Source organism: Ictidomys tridecemlineatus, chromosome 7 (genome assembly GCF_052094955.1).
Source record: "Ictidomys tridecemlineatus isolate mIctTri1 chromosome 7, mIctTri1.hap1, whole genome shotgun sequence".
Taxonomy (NCBI): Eukaryota; Metazoa; Chordata; class Mammalia; order Rodentia; family Sciuridae; genus Ictidomys; species Ictidomys tridecemlineatus.
In genome coordinates, this window is record NC_135483.1 from 193,604,853 (window position 1) to 193,621,746 (window position 16,894).

The 16,894-nt window shown below is 56.4% G+C and overlaps 2 long non-coding RNA genes across 3 annotated transcripts; one reads left to right on the plus strand and one right to left on the minus strand.

Moving 5' to 3' along the window:
* Positions 1-958: 958 nt before the first annotated feature.
* On the minus strand, positions 959-12,205 carry LOC144365679 (uncharacterized). Of its 2 annotated transcripts, none has more exons than XR_013424429.1 (2): positions 11,291-12,205; positions 959-4,360 (listed from the first exon to the last, which is right to left on the minus strand). It is a non-coding gene; the product is annotated as an uncharacterized LOC144365679 (long non-coding RNA). The 2 variants fall into 2 exon arrangements; XR_013424430.1 differs by lacking the exon at positions 11,291-12,205 and adding an exon at positions 9,507-11,274.
* On the plus strand, positions 3,701-5,031 carry LOC144365678 (uncharacterized). Its single transcript, XR_013424428.1, has 2 exons — positions 3,701-3,840; positions 4,653-5,031. It is a non-coding gene; the product is annotated as an uncharacterized LOC144365678 (long non-coding RNA).
* Positions 12,206-16,894: the final 4,689 nt, after the last annotated feature.

The following is a 16,894-nucleotide window of genomic DNA, read 5'->3' on the forward strand; positions in this document are numbered from 1 at the left end:
GAGGGCAGGCTGGACGGGGTGTCCCTGCCCCGGGGGCTTACCATGCCACAGGCCTCCAGTGCACAGTGGTGCGGCTTATCCATCCATGCAAACTCTGGGAAGTCATTTAGTTTTAGAGGTATTCAATTTCTTCATCTGTAGCGCAAGGAAATCTTTAACCAGTCAGCGATTCAGAACTAAGAGTATGCAGAAAAAATTCCCTACGAAGCTTTTTAAAAACATAGTCACCAGGGCCCTGCCCCAAGCAACTGAATCAAACTGGGTTGAGGCCTGAAATGTGTGGTTTGGAAAGTCTTCCCCTGACAATTTAAATGCAGACCTGCATTTTAAGAATCAATCAAAACGCTGACTTCAAGTTCCTGGCTCGTCCTCACATTCTGACTTTATCTTTTACCATCTCTAAATATCTCTCCATCATGCAACAGCTTCGCTCGGGGGTTGGCAGCGAAATGCCCCGTGATGCTGCACTTCCAGAGGCCGGAGCCTTCGGAAACGGGGTGAGTCATCTGTACGTGGGCCCACGGGTTTCGTGATGAAACTCTCCACTGATGGGAACTCACAGGAGGCTTCCGTGTCGGGCAAGGACACGAGGCCATTGATGACCTGGACTCTGTCTGGGTGGACCACAGCTTCTCCCCACCATGCCTTTCAGGCCCTGCACCAGCACCATCAACCCAAATTTGCAAAGTCTCTCCACCAAAGAAGCCAAGGTTTAAAGACACTGCTGGGGATGGGCTTCTTCCCATTAAAGGATCTACTGTTTGGCCCAAGATGATGGAGTTAGGGGAGAGCATGATTAGGAACTGACAGATATCATTGGGCAGGAAGTTAGCTTCTTCAGACCACTCAACTGGGGTTGTGAAATAAGCTGTACTGTTCCTTGGAGGGGTGGAGAAACTACCAAAGTCATTCAGATCATGATTAGCTTTCTGTTGCTGTGACAAAATACCTGAGATCATCACCTTAAAAAGAGGAAAGGTTTATTTTGGCTCACAGTTTCAGAGGTTTCAGTCCATGGCTAGTCAGCCTGTGACAGAGCAGAACATCAAGGCAAAAGCATATATGGAGGAGGCTGCTCACTTCATGGTGGCCAGGAAGCAAGGACAGGAAGGGCCTGGGGTCCCCATATCCCCTTTAGGGGCCTGACCCACTGACCTACCTCCTCCCACTAGGCCCCACCTCCTACAGGTTCCACCACGGCCCAGTAGTGCCACAGGCTGGTGGCCTCTGGGGGACATTCAGGCACAAACCCATGACAGGGTGTACGTAGAACACGTCACTTTAGACTCGCTGGCAAAAGGAGACGGCTTCAAAGCTTGTGCCTGGGTGCTCCACAGGAGATTGTGGACTTTGTAATAGGGGAAGAAATTGGCTGCAGCGGACACAGGTTTCCTCCTGCAAGGTCCACGGGCAGTCCACTTTGAAGTGGGAAGAGGCAGAATGACAGGAGGCCACAGCTCGAGTCAGCACTAGATGGACCTTATTCTTCTGTGAGACTTTGGCTTTTCCTTCTCCGCTGCTGTAGCCCGAGTCTGAGAACAGGGCTACCTTGCTTCAGTTCTGGCCCATGAGACGCCTGAGGTCCCGACTGGCCCTGCCACAGGCGGATGCGGGGCTCGCTCGCGCACTGGCGCTGTCCCGCGCTGGGTGGCCCCGCCTCTGTCTTGCACAGACCCAGAGAGCCATCCTCAGAAGCTGGGGAAGTCCCCCTGAGTCACAACGTGGATCTCAGGCAGCCTGCTGGGTTCCAGGTCACTGATGCAGACCCAGGACGCCGGCCACGCCTCGCCCTCCCCCTGCACGGAAAGCCCCCGCCCCAGTGCCCTCCAGGGATGGGCCAGCAGGGCACAGGGGGACGCGCTGGGGCCCATCCAAGAGGAGCAGGGCCAGGACCCCCAACGCCCCCGAGAGTCAGATCAGGGCAGCAGGCACACACACCAGGATCTGTGGGGGGCCCAGGGGACAGGGACGGCACTCAGTGCCTGACTCCCGGGGACGGCAGGACCCCTCACCCCGGGGTGCAGTCACCCTCATGAAGATGGAGGATGGTCTCTCAGCACTTCTGGTCTCTCTGGGCTCCCAGGGACCTCACTACTGCCCAGCAGCTCTGGACTCTACAGGAAGCTCCCCTGCCCACCAGCCACGAGGGTCAGCTCATGCTGCCTCCTGAGACGTGTCTCAGCCCCGCAAGATCGTTATTCTGGTTTGCACGTGAGGTGTCCCCCTAGCTCCTGCGGGAGACAGCAAGAAGCTTGCGAGAGGATCCCTGAGAGGGTCTAACTGGTGGCGACTGCATTAACTGTGGGGTGCCTTGGGGTGTGTTTTTGTCCTTGCTGAGCAGGGTCCTCTCCCGGCTCCCTCCACCACACCATGGGGTTCTGCTACCCTCCACCCTGGGGAAGGCAGCCCGCTGTCTCTGGACTGAGACCTCTGAAACCGCGAGCCTCCAAATCAACGTTTCCTCCTTAAAATCGTTCTTCTCGGGTCTTTTGGTCACAGCAGAAAAATAAAATGGTAAAAAATAAAAGGCTGACTAAAGCAGTTACACAGTCCTGGAAGGAAGCTGCGTCTTGTTCATTTTTTAACCAATCACAATCCCTACGTGAACTGTGTCCCTCACATCTACCAGCTGACGGAGCGCACGGTTCCCCAGGTGGAAAAGGACGTCACTCAGCTGCTGAGAGCCTGGCCCGATGGGCAGCAGAACACCCTCAACCGACTCCCGCTCCGGGGGTCTCGAGGGACTCCAGGTACAGCACGCCCTGCTTAAGAAAACGTCCAGGAGGGCCCTGGGGCAGGTGCAGGGAGACAAGCCTCAGGGCAGTGCGCAGCCCCACCCCAGCCTCAGGTTCCGCGTGAAGAGCTCTTCATGAAGGAGCACGGGGAACATTTTGTGCAAAACCCCAAGTCCCACCTATTTCCATTCCTGACGCCCGAGGCACCCTCGGGGTGGCCTGCGAAGGTTTAGTTACCTGCCCCACCGTTAAGACAAGCACTGACGTCCGCCAGCCTCAAATTACAAGCATAAAGGGAATCGTGACCTTGTTTGACCTGACGGCTGAGATCCGGCTGCCAGGGGAGCACCTGGCCCCAGCCGAGCAGAGCCGCAAGGTCCAGCCTCTGCACGGTACGTGTTGTTCCTCAGCCTCCGTCTATTCCCTCATCCGTGAAGTGCACACCGTGCTGTGGAGGGGTCTAGATGAGATCAGCCATTGACATGAAGGAGAGGACTCACTGTTCTGGGATAATGTTTCAATAAATGCAATTATTATTCTGTTACCAGGAGGAGAATTTGGCAGTTAGAAGCTTGAAGATGGGAAGTGAGTCCAAGAGAGTGAGCCCCTTGGAAGCACACACCTCCGTCAACAGGTTGCCTGGAGTCTGGCCGTGACAGTCACAGCAGGACGGTCCCTGGGCTCCAGGACCCAAGAAGACCCTGCTACACAGCCCAGGTCAGAGACTCTGGTGTGCCCAGGAGAACAACGAGGAGGACTCGCACTCCAGAGAGCCAGGCTGGGCCCAGCCACCCGGGGAGCACCGGGAAAGGCTGCTCTCTGGAAAGGCCACAGCTCCTCCAGGGCTCGGAGGACCAGAGCGGAGAGGGGTGAACACACGCCCTGGGCAAAAGGTCTCCTTGTCACAGTGTCTGGCTCAGGAAGCCTTCATACATGTCACTGTGATGTCGTCCCCTGCTCTGTGGAGTGGGTAACAGCCGAGCTGGCCCAGCTTCGTCCCCCTGAGAGTCTCCTCCTGTGACATCTCATGCTGCGTCTTTGCATTCTCTCACACAAGCTGCAAAGCAAGCTGGCAGAAGGAGGGATCCGCAGCAGGACTACCCAGGTCATTAGCAGATGGGTCGGGAGGTTTTGCAGGGGGTAGGGAGAGGTTGCAATGGGATTCGGGCTCTGAGGAGTCTCCGAGCATCACAGCCTGAACTTGGCAGAAGGAGTCGGATCCTGCAGGCCTCGGCTGGGTCGTGAAGATTCCGTTGGTCACATGAGCAGTGGTGGAGGTCATACTTGGAGCTCAGAGAGAAGTGATGGGGAGGAGACGGGGTTGTGTCCTGTAATGAAATGAAGCTGGGTCCCAGGAACAAGCGCAGCCAGGCACCGATGGCCCGTGGGCCCCTCCCTCTGGCCCCCACTGTGAGTGGAGCAAGCTCCCTTTGCTCTCCTCTCGGCTCAGCGCAGCGCCCTCAGCAGGGCCTGGAGGTCCCCTCTCATGGCTTCCACAATGTCAGGGTGGCCTAGGCCTGAGCCCAAGCAGCTCCAGTTTGAAACTCCAGTGTGGCCCTCAGCTCAAGCCTGTCACCTGCCCACCCTGACAAGCTCAGGAGAGGTCTCTGTCAGTGGTCCTCACCCTGAGAAGAGAGAGAAGCAAGAAGATCAGGGGGGGCCACCAGACCAGATGCTTTAACCCAGGGCAAATGGCGTCGCTGAGAGACCCAGGAGCAGCTGATAGGGACGGTCAGAAGCCCCAAAACTTAGCAAATGAACAGACACTCGGCCAGCCAATCCCGACGCCCACAAGACGTCGGGATTGGCTGGCCGAGTGTCTGTTGAGGACCTGGTGAGGACCTGGACTGACGTCCCAACTCTTCTTATCATGTGCCTGACCCTCTGCATCCTCCTCACCTCTCTCAAACTCTACAGCCACACCCTGACCCTGCTGAGAGCCACGACTTCTCCCTACCACCCTCTCCTCGGCCAGCCGTCAGCTCCACCCCAGGAGAAGCCTGCCTTGGTCCCTGACCTGATCACCATGTCTGAGAGAGTGGGCATCTGCTGGACTCAGAGCCTAAGGCTGAGACTGGATCTGACACCTGAACTTACCTGCAGAGGGAATGTCTTCATGAGCCTGTCATGATGAAGTGTGTTTGCAGTGCTCAGAATTAAACTAGAATTGTTTGCTGTGAGTTGATTTTGTCTGTGGCAGTGCCCAGCATTAAGGATTGTCATTTTCTTGATAAGAACCTATAGAGTAAAATTGTACTGAGTGATTTGAGTGAATAAAGCATTGACTAGGGCAGAAGCCGTGGGCATTCTTTATTTCTCCCCCTCGACTGCCTGAGTCACACCCTTTGCCATCACAACACACCACCAAAGGCAACTGGGTGTTTTCCATGTTCACCTCGAAACATCTGTGGGAGGAAAACCCACTTGGCCAGGCTTGGGCCAGGCCTGTGCCGGCACCAACAAAGGAGGCTGAGCATGAGGGCCTCGCTCAGAGGGGGGGCAGCCCCAGGAGAAGGGCCGGGATCTGGACAGACCACAGGCGGGGTCCCACCCGGGCCCACTCCTTATGCGCTAAAGCAGAGATTAGCAAAGCATGACCAGATTGGTGGCCCATCTGCTTCTGTAGACAGTTTTATTGGATCACGGCCACACCCAGAGCTGAACAGTGTGACAGAGAACTAGGGCTGGCCGCAGGGCCCAGCGCATGACTCTCCTGCCTGTGCTGAGGGATGAGACCACCCGGGAGAGTCCAACATGGTCACTCAGGCCTGGAACAAGGAGATGGCCATGCCCCTCACGTCAGGATTCTAGTAAATTCTAGTAAATACTGAAGTAGAAACTCTGTGCCGCGGTGGACACAGAGCCAGCAGCACTTTCCCTGGTGCATCCTCCGGCTCTTCTGGATCTCCAGGGGTGAGGCCCGGGAGAGCCCGGGTGGGAATGGCCCAGCTTTGAGGCTGTCAGAGAAATAGGCTCGTCATATCATAGATGGAATTAAAATGGAGGTTGCAGAGCAACATGCATTTGTATTCACCTGATGACGGTTTATGAGGGATAATGGGGGTACTGTCTCGTGGCAGCAGCCAGTCTGCATCCTCCCAGCTGCACAGGGTGATCCTCTTAACCTGAGCCGTCCTGTGCTGGGGTCCCCCTGCAGAGGCGTGCAGGGGACAGGCTCACCCCGAGGTGTGTCCTGGCACCTGGAAATCTCACTCAGAACCATCTAAGGCATTCACGTGGGCACTGGGTGTGCTGGCATGGTCGGGGCCCGGTGGCTGGCTCACCAGGGTGAGCACAGGGTCCTCTGGAACGTCCCTCTCCTCGTGCAAGGCGTGTGGGGAAGCCACGTCCCTCTCCAGCCCAGGCCCAGGCACGGAGTCCAGCAGCACAGGGGGAAGGGCCCAGGAGCCCCCTCGCCCTTCTCCCCACCAGCATCCTCTGCCCACGGTTGGCACGGGAGACCAGGTGACGCAAACGAAACTGAGCCCCGGATCCTAGCCCCAGAGTCAACAAGCTAAAGGTCAAGCCGCGGGCGTCGATCCTCGCGGGGAGGCCTGCCTTCTGGGGCCTGGCTGGGCTCCCGCCCTCTCCCTGGCTCTTCTAAGGGCCCTTTGTCTCCTCAGAGGCTGAGGTTAGAAGTTCACTCCCGGCTCTGGGTGTCCAGAGGTGGCGCCCGGCCAGGATGATCCGCTCTCTCTGGCTTCGGCCTGGAGACCAGGCTCTTCACCTGGCCCAACCCTCCCGCCTGGGAGGCTGAGCCGGAGCATAGCCCCTGGGGCTGAGCGCCTCCCCCAGACCGTCCTCCAGGGGGGGGCCAGGGTGAGGCTGAGGGAGGGTCTGCTGGCCCAGGATCGTCTCACAGTCACCTCCTCCCCACAAGCACAGCCCCTCGCTGTCCTGGCCCAGGGCAGAGACTGTCCCTTCTGGCCCCTCAGTTCCTCCAGGCAGGAGGGCGGGGAGCTGCAGCGGGAAGGTCCGGCTCCAAGGCCATGCTGCAGCTCTAGACGGCCACCATCAAAAGAGAGGCGGGACAAGGGGCTCCATTAGGATGAGGCCAAAATGAGCCCCAAGCTGTCTTTCCAGGTCTCAGAGCTCAGTGAGAGGCTCGGGGGGCGCTCTCAGGCCCCAGAGCTCCGCTCACCAGACCCCACCTGGTCTCCTGTTCGCTGGGCATTCCTCGCAGTCCTCAGGAGGACGGGGGACAAAACAAATCAGAACCAACAGCTGAACACTGCTAGGAAGCAAACCAAGCCTGCCCACCCCACAGAGCTGCGCTCAGCCTGCTGCACCCCACAAAGCCGCACTCAGCCTGCTGCGCCCCACAGAGCCTGCCCACCCCACAGAGCTGCGCTCAGCCTGCTGGGCCCCACAGAGCCTGCTGCACCCCACAAAGCCACGCTCAGCCTGCTGTGCCCCACAAAGCCTGCTGTGCCCAAAGAGCTGCACTCAGCCTGCTGCGCCCCACAGAGCCTGCCCACCCCACAGAGCTGCGCTCAGCCTGCTGGGCCCCACAAAGCCTGCTGCACCCCACAAAGCCGCGCTCAGCCTGCTGTGCCCCACAAAGCCTGCTGTGCCCCACAAAGCTGCGCTCAGCCTGCTGGGCCCCACAAAGCCTGCTGTGCCCCACAAAGCCTGCTGTGCCCAAAGAGCTGCACTCAGCCTGCTGGGCCCCACAAAGCCTGCTGCACCCCACAAAGCCGCGCTCAGCCTGCTGTGCCCCACAAAGCCTGCTGTGCCCAAAGAGCTGCACTCAGCCTGCTGTGCCCCACAAAGCCTGCTGTGCCCCACAAAGCTGCGCTCAGCCTGCTGGGCCCCACAAAGCCTGCTGTGCCCCACAAAGCCTGCTGTGCCCAAAGAGCTGCACTCAGCCTGCTGCGCCCCACAAAGCCTGCTGTGCCCCACAAAGCTGCGCTCAGCCTGCTGCGCCCCACAGAGCCTGCCCACCCCACAGAGCTGCGCTCAGCCTGCTGGGCCCCACAAAGCCGCGCTCAGCCTGCTGGGCCCCACAAAGCCTGCTGTGCCCAAAGAGCTGCACTCAGCCTGATGCGCCCCACAAAGCCTGCTGTGCCCCACAAAGCTGCGCTCAGCCTGCTGCGCCCCACAAAGCCTGCTGCACCCCACAAAGCCGCACTCACCCCTGCTGCGCCCCACAAAGCCTGCTGTGCCCCACAGAGCCGCGCTCAGCCTGCTGCGCCCCACAAAGCCTGCTGTGCCCCACAGAGCTGCGCTCAGCCTGCTGCGCCCCACAGAGCCTGCTGTGCCCCACAGAGCTGCACTCAGCCTGCTGCGCCCCACAGAGCCTGCTGTGCCCCACAGAGCTGCGCTCAGCCTGCTGCGCCCCACAGAGCCTGCTGTGCCCCACAGAGCTGCGCTCAGCCTGCTGCGCCCCACAAAGCCGCGCTCACCCCTGCTGCGCCCCACAGGGGCTCCACCCTGGGCCATCCCCATTGTTCCCGGGGAGGTCTGACGGCCCTGGAGTGACAGGCTGGGCGGCATGGCCATATCGGGGAGGTCCCAGCAAGCCTCCAGGTGCCCAGGAACACTTAGAGGGCCTGGAGGCCACGTGCCCAGTGCCTGGACAACTGAAAGGACAGCACCACCCTCCAGAGCCCCTGGCTCCGACGGCCGGTGGCTTCATCCCAGGGCCAGGTCTCAGACACAACCGGTCACCGTGGCCTTCCCTGCACAACCCAGAGGGCCTCAAACAGAAGGCTCTTTCACGAATCCCAGAGTTAGGGAATCCCCCGCGGCAGCTGGAGACGGCTTCAGGACAGTGGGGCAGAGACTGGCCTCCTTCAGTGTCTCACGGCAGGACGAGCACTGAGCCCCTCTCAGTCCCCAGAGCAGGGAAAGGGACACCTGTTACTTCTCTGATGAAGTTTCCATGTGTGAACTTGAAGCCAGAATGAGGCAGGCAGGCAGTGTAGACAGGTGGATCCAGTCAGGCGGACCAAGGAGGCCAATTTGAGTGAGTCTGGGAAGTTGGAGACTGTCCCCTGAGGGACTGAAATGTGAATTCCTTCAGAGCCCTTCCTCCTCCCTGACCAAGAACCTGCCCTGCTCCAGCCTGTTACAAGGTGACCGTCCCAGGAACTGCCCCTCCCTACAGGGAGCCAGAGGGTGGTTAACTAAGGTGTCCTGGGCCGCCCCATCTCCCCCTCCAGCCCACCTGCGCCCCACCTTTGCCATCCCACCAGCAGTCCCTGGGCCTAGTCACGTGCGCAGGAAGGAGGAAGGTAAGGGGAAGAGGAGGAGAACAAAGGGAGCCAGGACACATAAAAAGGGCAGAAGAGCTGCCTCTGGGGACAATGAGGTGCTGGTCTGAACCTTAGAGGCGCACGCGGAGGCAGGCAGATGAAGCAGGGTTTATTTTAAAAGGGGAATAAAACAGACACTAGTATCGCTGAAGGTATATACGTGGCTGTATGACCAATGTGATTCTGCAACCCGTGCACCAGGAAAAATGAGGGATTATACCCCATTTGATTCAAATGTATGATATGTCAAGACCATTGTATTGTCATGAGCAACTGATAAAAAAAAATAAATGAAATAAAAATAAAAGGGGAAACATAGGCTTCTCCCGGGAGGGAGGAGGGGCCACAGCTGGTACCCTGGCCTCCTTCAACTCAAAATTGGCCTGACTCGACTTGCCTGTCTATACTGCCTGCCTGTCTCATTCTGGCCTCAATACCAGGATACCGGCTGTGGCCCCCTCCTCCCTCCCGGGAGAAGCCTGTGTCACCCCTTTTTAAATCAACCCTGCTTTACCTGCTTGCCTGGGCGTGCTTCTCTATGGTCCAGACTTCAACGTGTGGGGAGCAGGGTTCATCGCTCATAACCAGCGTACCACACTCATGGGTGAAGACGAGAAAAGTGAGCAGGAAGCCTGCCTTCCGGGCTCCCAGTAAAAAATAACGCTAAATAACAGCGAGGCCCAGCCTCCTTCAGGGACAGTAACAGAAACGTGGAGCCGTCAAAGGGAAGAAGCAACATTGGTGTATAAATCACTCAGCTTTCTGCAGTCATGCTAGTGGCCGGCGCTTCTGGACTGTGCTTGCTGGCCAGCGAGGCGGAGGCCTGGACTGGAGCCGGGAGGAAGACGTCTGGCTGGCCGCAGCTGCTTGCTGGTTCCTTCCCGAGCCAAGCACCCCGCACCTGTCTCCTGCGCCAAAGCCGAGCTGCTCGACTGGCGGAAGCAGGAGTGCTGCTGCTCTCGGTGGGCAGCGCGGTCTTGCCAGCAGGAGCGGGCTGTCCTGAACAAGTGCCACCCGGCGGATCCTAAATCTGCAGGTCGGAAACACCTGGGGCGTTTGCTATGTATACAAATTCCCAGACTCTGCCCCTAAGACTGTGATCCAGTGGGTCTGGGCTGGGGCCCAGGAGTCTGAACATTTGGTGGGATTGCTGGAAGCCATGTTCTGGCAGCTCTTCTATCCCATGCCCCTGTTAGCACTTTAGAGTATCAGACAGGATCTTGGAAACCATGGAATCCCTTTTGGCTTCACAGAGAAATGGCGTTGAGCCTGAGAGAGGACCAGGCTGGACCAGGCAGGGAGAGACCCGACCTGACGGAGCCCACTGTCATGACTGAGAACCTAGGATCCTCGCTGCCTCTTTCTGAACAGAGGCTTTAGGCCTAGGTTTCTGTAAAGGATTTGAAACAAATAGCCTTCCAGGAAGGGGAGTGGGGAGGTAGGAGTCCACCATATAGAAGGAGCCTTTGTTCAAAGGAGATGCTTTGAAAAAGCAAATGTTAGTGAAAGATGCTACACATTAGAGGAAGTTCCCAGGGCGAATCCAGCCTGGAGCACAAGGTCCCCTCTGTCTGGCCATCTGCCGCCTGTGTCTGAGGCCCACGCAAGAGGCAGCGACTCTGACGCCTAAGGACTTTAGGGCTCCAAATAAAAAGGAAACAAAGCAATCCTTAAACAGAAGGGCTGCAGTCTGAAAGCAGTTCTTAAAGAGAAAGGGCCCCGTTGATGCGCATTCTTCCCACACGGAGCTTAGCGAGGCCACGCAAGCTAATGTGCTTTGGAAAGGCCTCCTGATCCAGTTTGTTTCCAATTCCCTCATGGAGGAGGAAGCTTGGGCAGCTTCAGGCAGCTCTGTGTGGACTATCAGAGACACTAGGAAAAAATATGGCGCCCCTAGAGTTACCTGCCATGACACATGAACCCTAACCAGGCAGTTCTGAGTTCCTGGGCCGACCCTTCACTCCAGGCCTATAGGATGCAGGAGCAGAACAGGCTTCTCTGAGCACCTCAACAGTGGGCCCCTCCGGGAGGGACAGGCAGACTTTGGGCTCAGAGTGGACCAATGGAGAGTCCTGGCAAGCGGTAGACCTACTCCAGGTGATGATATTTTCGTCATTTCTAAAACCTTAGGCCTTCCCATTTCCACTTACTAAGATGCGCTTTGAAGAATTATTCACAGAAGGGGAACAGGCAGATGTGGGGCCTCCCTGGATTCCTGCCCCACGGCTCAATTTGCAGAGCAAATGGACACTTCGGGTTCACCTTTTGACGGTATGGGAATGTCTGCCGTGCACTTACCTGGGGACCTTCAACCGTCACCCCAGTGTGCAGGTGACAAAACTGAGGCCTGGATATTGCCCGTAAGTAGTGACACAGCCAGGTTGGGAGCAAGGCATCTTGACACAGAGGACAGCATTCCCCCCAAATCAACAGGCGGCCTCCATGACCCCTCCCCTGTTGAGACCTTTCCCGGGTGATCAGCAGCATCTCCGCTTCAAATCTCCGCTTGAGTGGAATTTCTGGAAGATACTCCACTAACTCAGCTGCTTGGGTTGATGCATTCGCACAGAGCCATTGCCCCTCCCAGGGCTCGTGCGGAGGGCCAGCCGGGCATCTAGCGCTTCCATCTCCGCTTCACGTTGTCTCGGGGACCCTCGTCCAACTCTCCATGTTCACATCAGCCCCCACCATCCGGGTGGGGAGGTGGCCCCTCCTCAGTGCTCCGTCAGCCAGCCTTCAGGAGGAAGAGAAAGCCCACCCCGTCACATGCCTTCAGCACATCAGGGCCCAGACACCCCTGTGTTGGGCTGCACCCCCGCCCCGCAGCGTCGAGACAAACGAAGGGAACAGATGCTTTCATGCAAGAGAGGGAAACATCTGAGCAACCCACCCAAGGAGCCGCGTCTCCCCAGCCCAGGGGCCGAGAGCGCCTGGGTTAATTAGCATCATCTGCTTCAATGCAGCAAAATAGGGAGAAAAGTCATGGTCCATTTCACAGCAGGCCCTCATCAGGGCTCAGCATAGGCCCACGGAGCAGCTCAGAAAATAAATGACCCAGACCCGTCTGTGTGCGCATAACGTGGGGGAATCCAGCAAAGCCGTAACTTCCCCCTCTTTTCAGTTCTGAACAAAGTATGTCCTTTCCACTTGAGCAGGTTGGCCCAGGGGTTTGAATTGGAAGGGATTGGTTTTATCCTTTTTATCATTATCAGTTGACGCTGTTCTCAGGTCGCTGAGCATTCAAGATGTTCCAGAAGCCACAAGAAACCAAATTGGGAGCACATAGAAAAGCATTCTAAAGCCTGTTAGCACTTTCACCTTAAGAAATGAAGATATTTGTAATCATGATTTGTAATAACAGTTGCTTAAGATTTCATTATGTCAGGACTCTGAGATTTCCTCTTGAAGGTACAGCTACAGTGAATCTTAAAACAGCAAGGAATCAGAAAATACCAGCAGAAGAAAGTGTAAAATCAAAGTGCACCGCGGGATTCTTCAGGTAAAAACTAGGACAAACCTCCACAGCCATGATGGTGCTTAACGTGATTGACCATTAACTCATTTGCATGACTTTAATACACATCACCTCTTATAATATTCCACTGGCTTCCTATTCCGGAATCCTTCCGATCTCTGTGGCTGATGGGATTTGACATTAGTGCTGGACTTCTTTATCCTAGACTTTTCCTTAACAGCTACATTCCAAACCAATATTCAGAAATGTCACTTGATGCCACTTTAAGAGTGCCTGAACCACTCATGGAAATAAAAAGGGATAATGCAGCATTCTCCAAAACACTTCTTTAGGACACCGATTTACACTTCACCTGGCTCCAGAGAGCATTTGAGATGTCCCACCATTGCACTTATGATGAAATAAGTTGTTTTTTTTTAAGGGAAAGAAACCGTGGGAATATTAGGAAACAAGGTAGGAATGTAAGACGAAGTCTGCCTGCTTGTACTAGCCAACTAGCACCACAAAAGTGCCACAGGAAGGACAAGGACCGTCTAAGGCAGACAGCATAAGCATCTCTCACTTGCAAGCCTGCAAGTCAGCCAGGGTGGCTCTTACTCCAGGCCCTGGTGACTCTCTGCTCCACGTGTCCCTCACTCACTGGTTTGCTAAGCCATTGGCTGTTTTTATTTGGGGGGTGTTTTGGTGGGAAGAGGAAGATCCATTTTGTCCAGGTGGCTCCACTTTGACTGTGAACCCCATGTCCTCCTCTGTCACAGAGGACACGGTGTGGACAGGGTCTGTAAATGCCCAGGGGTGGCAGCACCAGCATGACATCTGCTGTCTGGGAGCGCAGCCCTGGCCAGGAGGTCTGCCAGGTGCCTGGCCACCTTGGTGCTTCCTCCACCCGTCTCCCTGTCTTGCCTGGCTGTGTCCTGGGCCCAGGCCAGCCTTCTGTGTCTCATGGCCTCTGTGGTCCAGAGCTGGGACATGGTGCTTAGTTCCAGGCCTGAAGTCCGGAATCTGGGGCAGCCACACTGTGAAGCCAGGCTGGGGAGGTGGACTGAGCAGGCTTTGGGCTCCGCCACGTCTTCTAGTCGACCAGAGCCACCCATGGCCACGGCCGAACACAGGACCCATGAGTGCCTGGGGCTAAACAAGAGGAAGCATCCATAGTGGTGTCTACAGGCCAAAGGGGTGGCCTGTCCCCTGGCCACGCATGTGTGTCACCCTCCCTTTGGAAACAGGACAGGTCCACCGTTCTGGACACAGTGCTCATTGTCAGGAAGAAGGGGAGGTGCCTCCTGCGTCAGGAGTTGGTGGGTCGATGTGAGCTCAAACCTGCCCTACGCCTCTGGGCAGCAGAGGAGCAGCAGCGAGCCCTGGACATCCGCGTCAATCTGTCCTCATCCTTCCAGCTGCGGGGGAAGGAAGCACAACCCGCAGCCTGGTGGTCCAGCTGAGCCGCTGGCCCTTCACCATCAGGGCGGCTCGGGCAGGTTCCTGAAACGCTTCTAGGAGGTCTAGGTGGTCAGGGCCACGTCTTGAGACAGGTGAGGGTTAGAGAAGGTAACAGACACGAAACCCCTGACCTAGAGGTGTCTCCCTGTCCCCTCTCTCCATGACCTGGGCTGAGTTTCTACTACCACCACATCACAAAGACTGAGGGATTTTTTCATCCATCAAATAGGTTTATAGCAGCTCAAGTCCTCGTTTCTGAACCTTTCTGAACAGGAAACCCGTGCTGAGAGAACGTTTGAATTGGCTCATGCAAAAAACAATATTTGCTTGAGGTTAGCTCCTGCACTATGAATTTTTAACCTCTCATAAATCAAACTGTAAAAATGGACAAAGGCCGAATTTCCTGTGCCAGGACCAAAATAGAAGCTGCATGCCTCTCCTAAACAATTCCAATCGTGCTTCCATAGCCAAGTCATGCTGAGATGAAGAGCCGGGATATTTATATTTAGGTCCTAAATATAATGTAAATGAAAACAGTCTCTCTTCTCCCCACAGAAGTTGTGCCACTTTTTTTTTCATTTGTAAAGACAATTCAAAGACCAGGCTGGGCAGAGACCGGGGCAGGCCTGGGGCGGGATTTTGCTTCCTGTCCTCGCTGCTTTTCCATACGCTGTCCTAGCAAGGTCCCCAATACCGAATGCTGAATAGAGAGCCCCAGGGAGCCGGTCCACAGCGAGGCCCCAGGGAATCTTTTTGTGGATGCTTTGTTCTGAGGAACATGGACACTTCAGAAGATGTTCCAGCCAGGATCTTGTAACTGCACAGTCTTATCATAATTTTACTAAATAATGCTTTCATTCATTTAAGGGACATATCTTTAGCCACCCCTATGAGCTAGGATCTTGGAAGACTGAAAACAACCACGAGGTCTGTTTTCTTTCAACCTAGTAGAAAAAGAGAACAGGAACGCTTGGTGGGCCAGCAGGAGGGGAGGCTGGAACCCTCGGGAGGTTCCGAGCAGGTGCACTGGACTTGGAGGACCAGGGAAGTTGGCACCTCAACAGGCGGGCTCAGAGCTGATCTGCAGAACCATGGCGGTTTTCATGGGGGACAGAACTGCAGAGGCCACCGGAGTTGACTGTTGCAGTGCTGGTGGGCAATGGCGGGAGGAGGTTGTAAGAGGTTGGAGACCCTGACCAAGGGCCAGCGGGAAGCACCTGGAGTGAGGGAGGGGCTCTGTCTCCAGGACCTGGAGGCTTGCAAAGGCAGTTACCACAAGTGCTGGTCTGGTGCAAGCAGTGAGCAGGTTCCTTCCTCCTCTTGGTCACTTGGTATAGGTTTAGTGAGACCCTGATGTATCCATCCTTCAACTGGAGTGACTCAGCTTTAGAAGGTGGCCATGTCCCTTGATCCCATGAACCTGTATCTGCCCCTGCCAGCGATGCCCCAGGTGGTCACCTGCCCAGCTGCCATAAAACCCTCCAACACACACGACCCTCAGCTTGTGGCTCAGGTTGATCCAAGAGGAAGATCACAGGTTCCCTGTCTCACACCCTGGACATCCAGGCACCAGCCCCAAGTGGACCCCCGGCAACCAGGTTTCTTTCTGTCCCTGCACCTCAGCTCTGCTGTCCTCTGTGGTCCTTTGGATAGAGCTCAGCAGCAGCTGGTGGGTCCCTGGCTTGGCAGGGACCTAGACACACCACATTGTCCTCCCAGAACCCACCCCAGCCCTTTCCCGGGAGCCCTGGGTCCTTCCCATGGGAAATGGTACTTAGAGACCGCGGAGGCGATAATGAACATGGGCTCAGCCATGGTTTCTGGGCCCTTTTATAAGCCTAGGAGATTTCTTCCAAATGCAGTTACCTCATCTTGATTCATGCCACTGCCTTCCACCCAGATTCAGGATGCAGACTTCATACTCAGATTCATGATCCTCCGAGACTCCTTGCGCCCCTCGGTAACATCAGCATCATTCCTCCATTGCTCTTGACCCACCCCAGACAGTGGCCTCAGAAGAAAATGCCAACCCTCGCCACCGAAAACTTCCGTCACCGGAGCTGTTGGGACCTTCAGCCACTTTGCTGTTGTTCTGCCCCACAGGGCACCTCTGGCCAAACTGCTGGGTTTTGAAATCACCTGAAACAGCTCCTCTTTGTGTGGTTCTGACATCAAACGCAGACATTGTGAAATTTGTTTTATCTGGTTTCCCATCTTTAGGGACAGCGTTAATTGTGATTTGGGGTTGATAATCGTGTAAATATAGATATGGTTCCAGATTCCGGTTTCCAACCGGCAGCTCTGGTTCAGCCTCCTTACCTACAGCCCCTTCCCCTCGGCCCTGGATCTGCCTGTCCTGCAGAGGGCTTTTTGAAATGTTGAAATTTACACTTCCATTATTTTCACACACACACACACACACACACACACACCCCTGTTTCTTTCTTGGATGAGGCAAATCTTGCGCCTCGCTCTATCCCGTGTTCTCAGCAGCTGGTAAGATCGTCCTGCATCCTGGGGACATCTTTCCCTGTAGTCTAGCCCCCACCACAGGGACGCCCCCTGGTCTCTCAGCCTCTTCATGGACACCCGGGGGCTCCCATCTCGAGCGGTTATGACCAGGGCTGCGGAGCCACCTGGCCTCTCTGTGTGGGGCTTTTGAGCAGCTGGACTTCTGAGCCCCTGCCCCATCCCCGGCCGTGAGGGTACGCTGCGTCTTCAGCCGAGTCCCTGCTGGCTCCTGAAAGCTGAGCGCTACGAGGCACAGTGGAGGTCCTCTCCCGCCAGGTGCTGTGGTGGGGTGGCCCTGGGTGTCAGGCCAGGAAGGCAGAGTCCTCGTGCAGGGATCAGTGGCCTAGGAGAGGAGCGCCCTCGCCCGGCACCAGGCACGCACACAGAATATGCCACCTGTGACCTCTGTGAACGGGGAAGGGCCCTCGCCAGACACCAAACCTGTGGGTGCCCCGATCTGAAGCTTCCGGCCACCC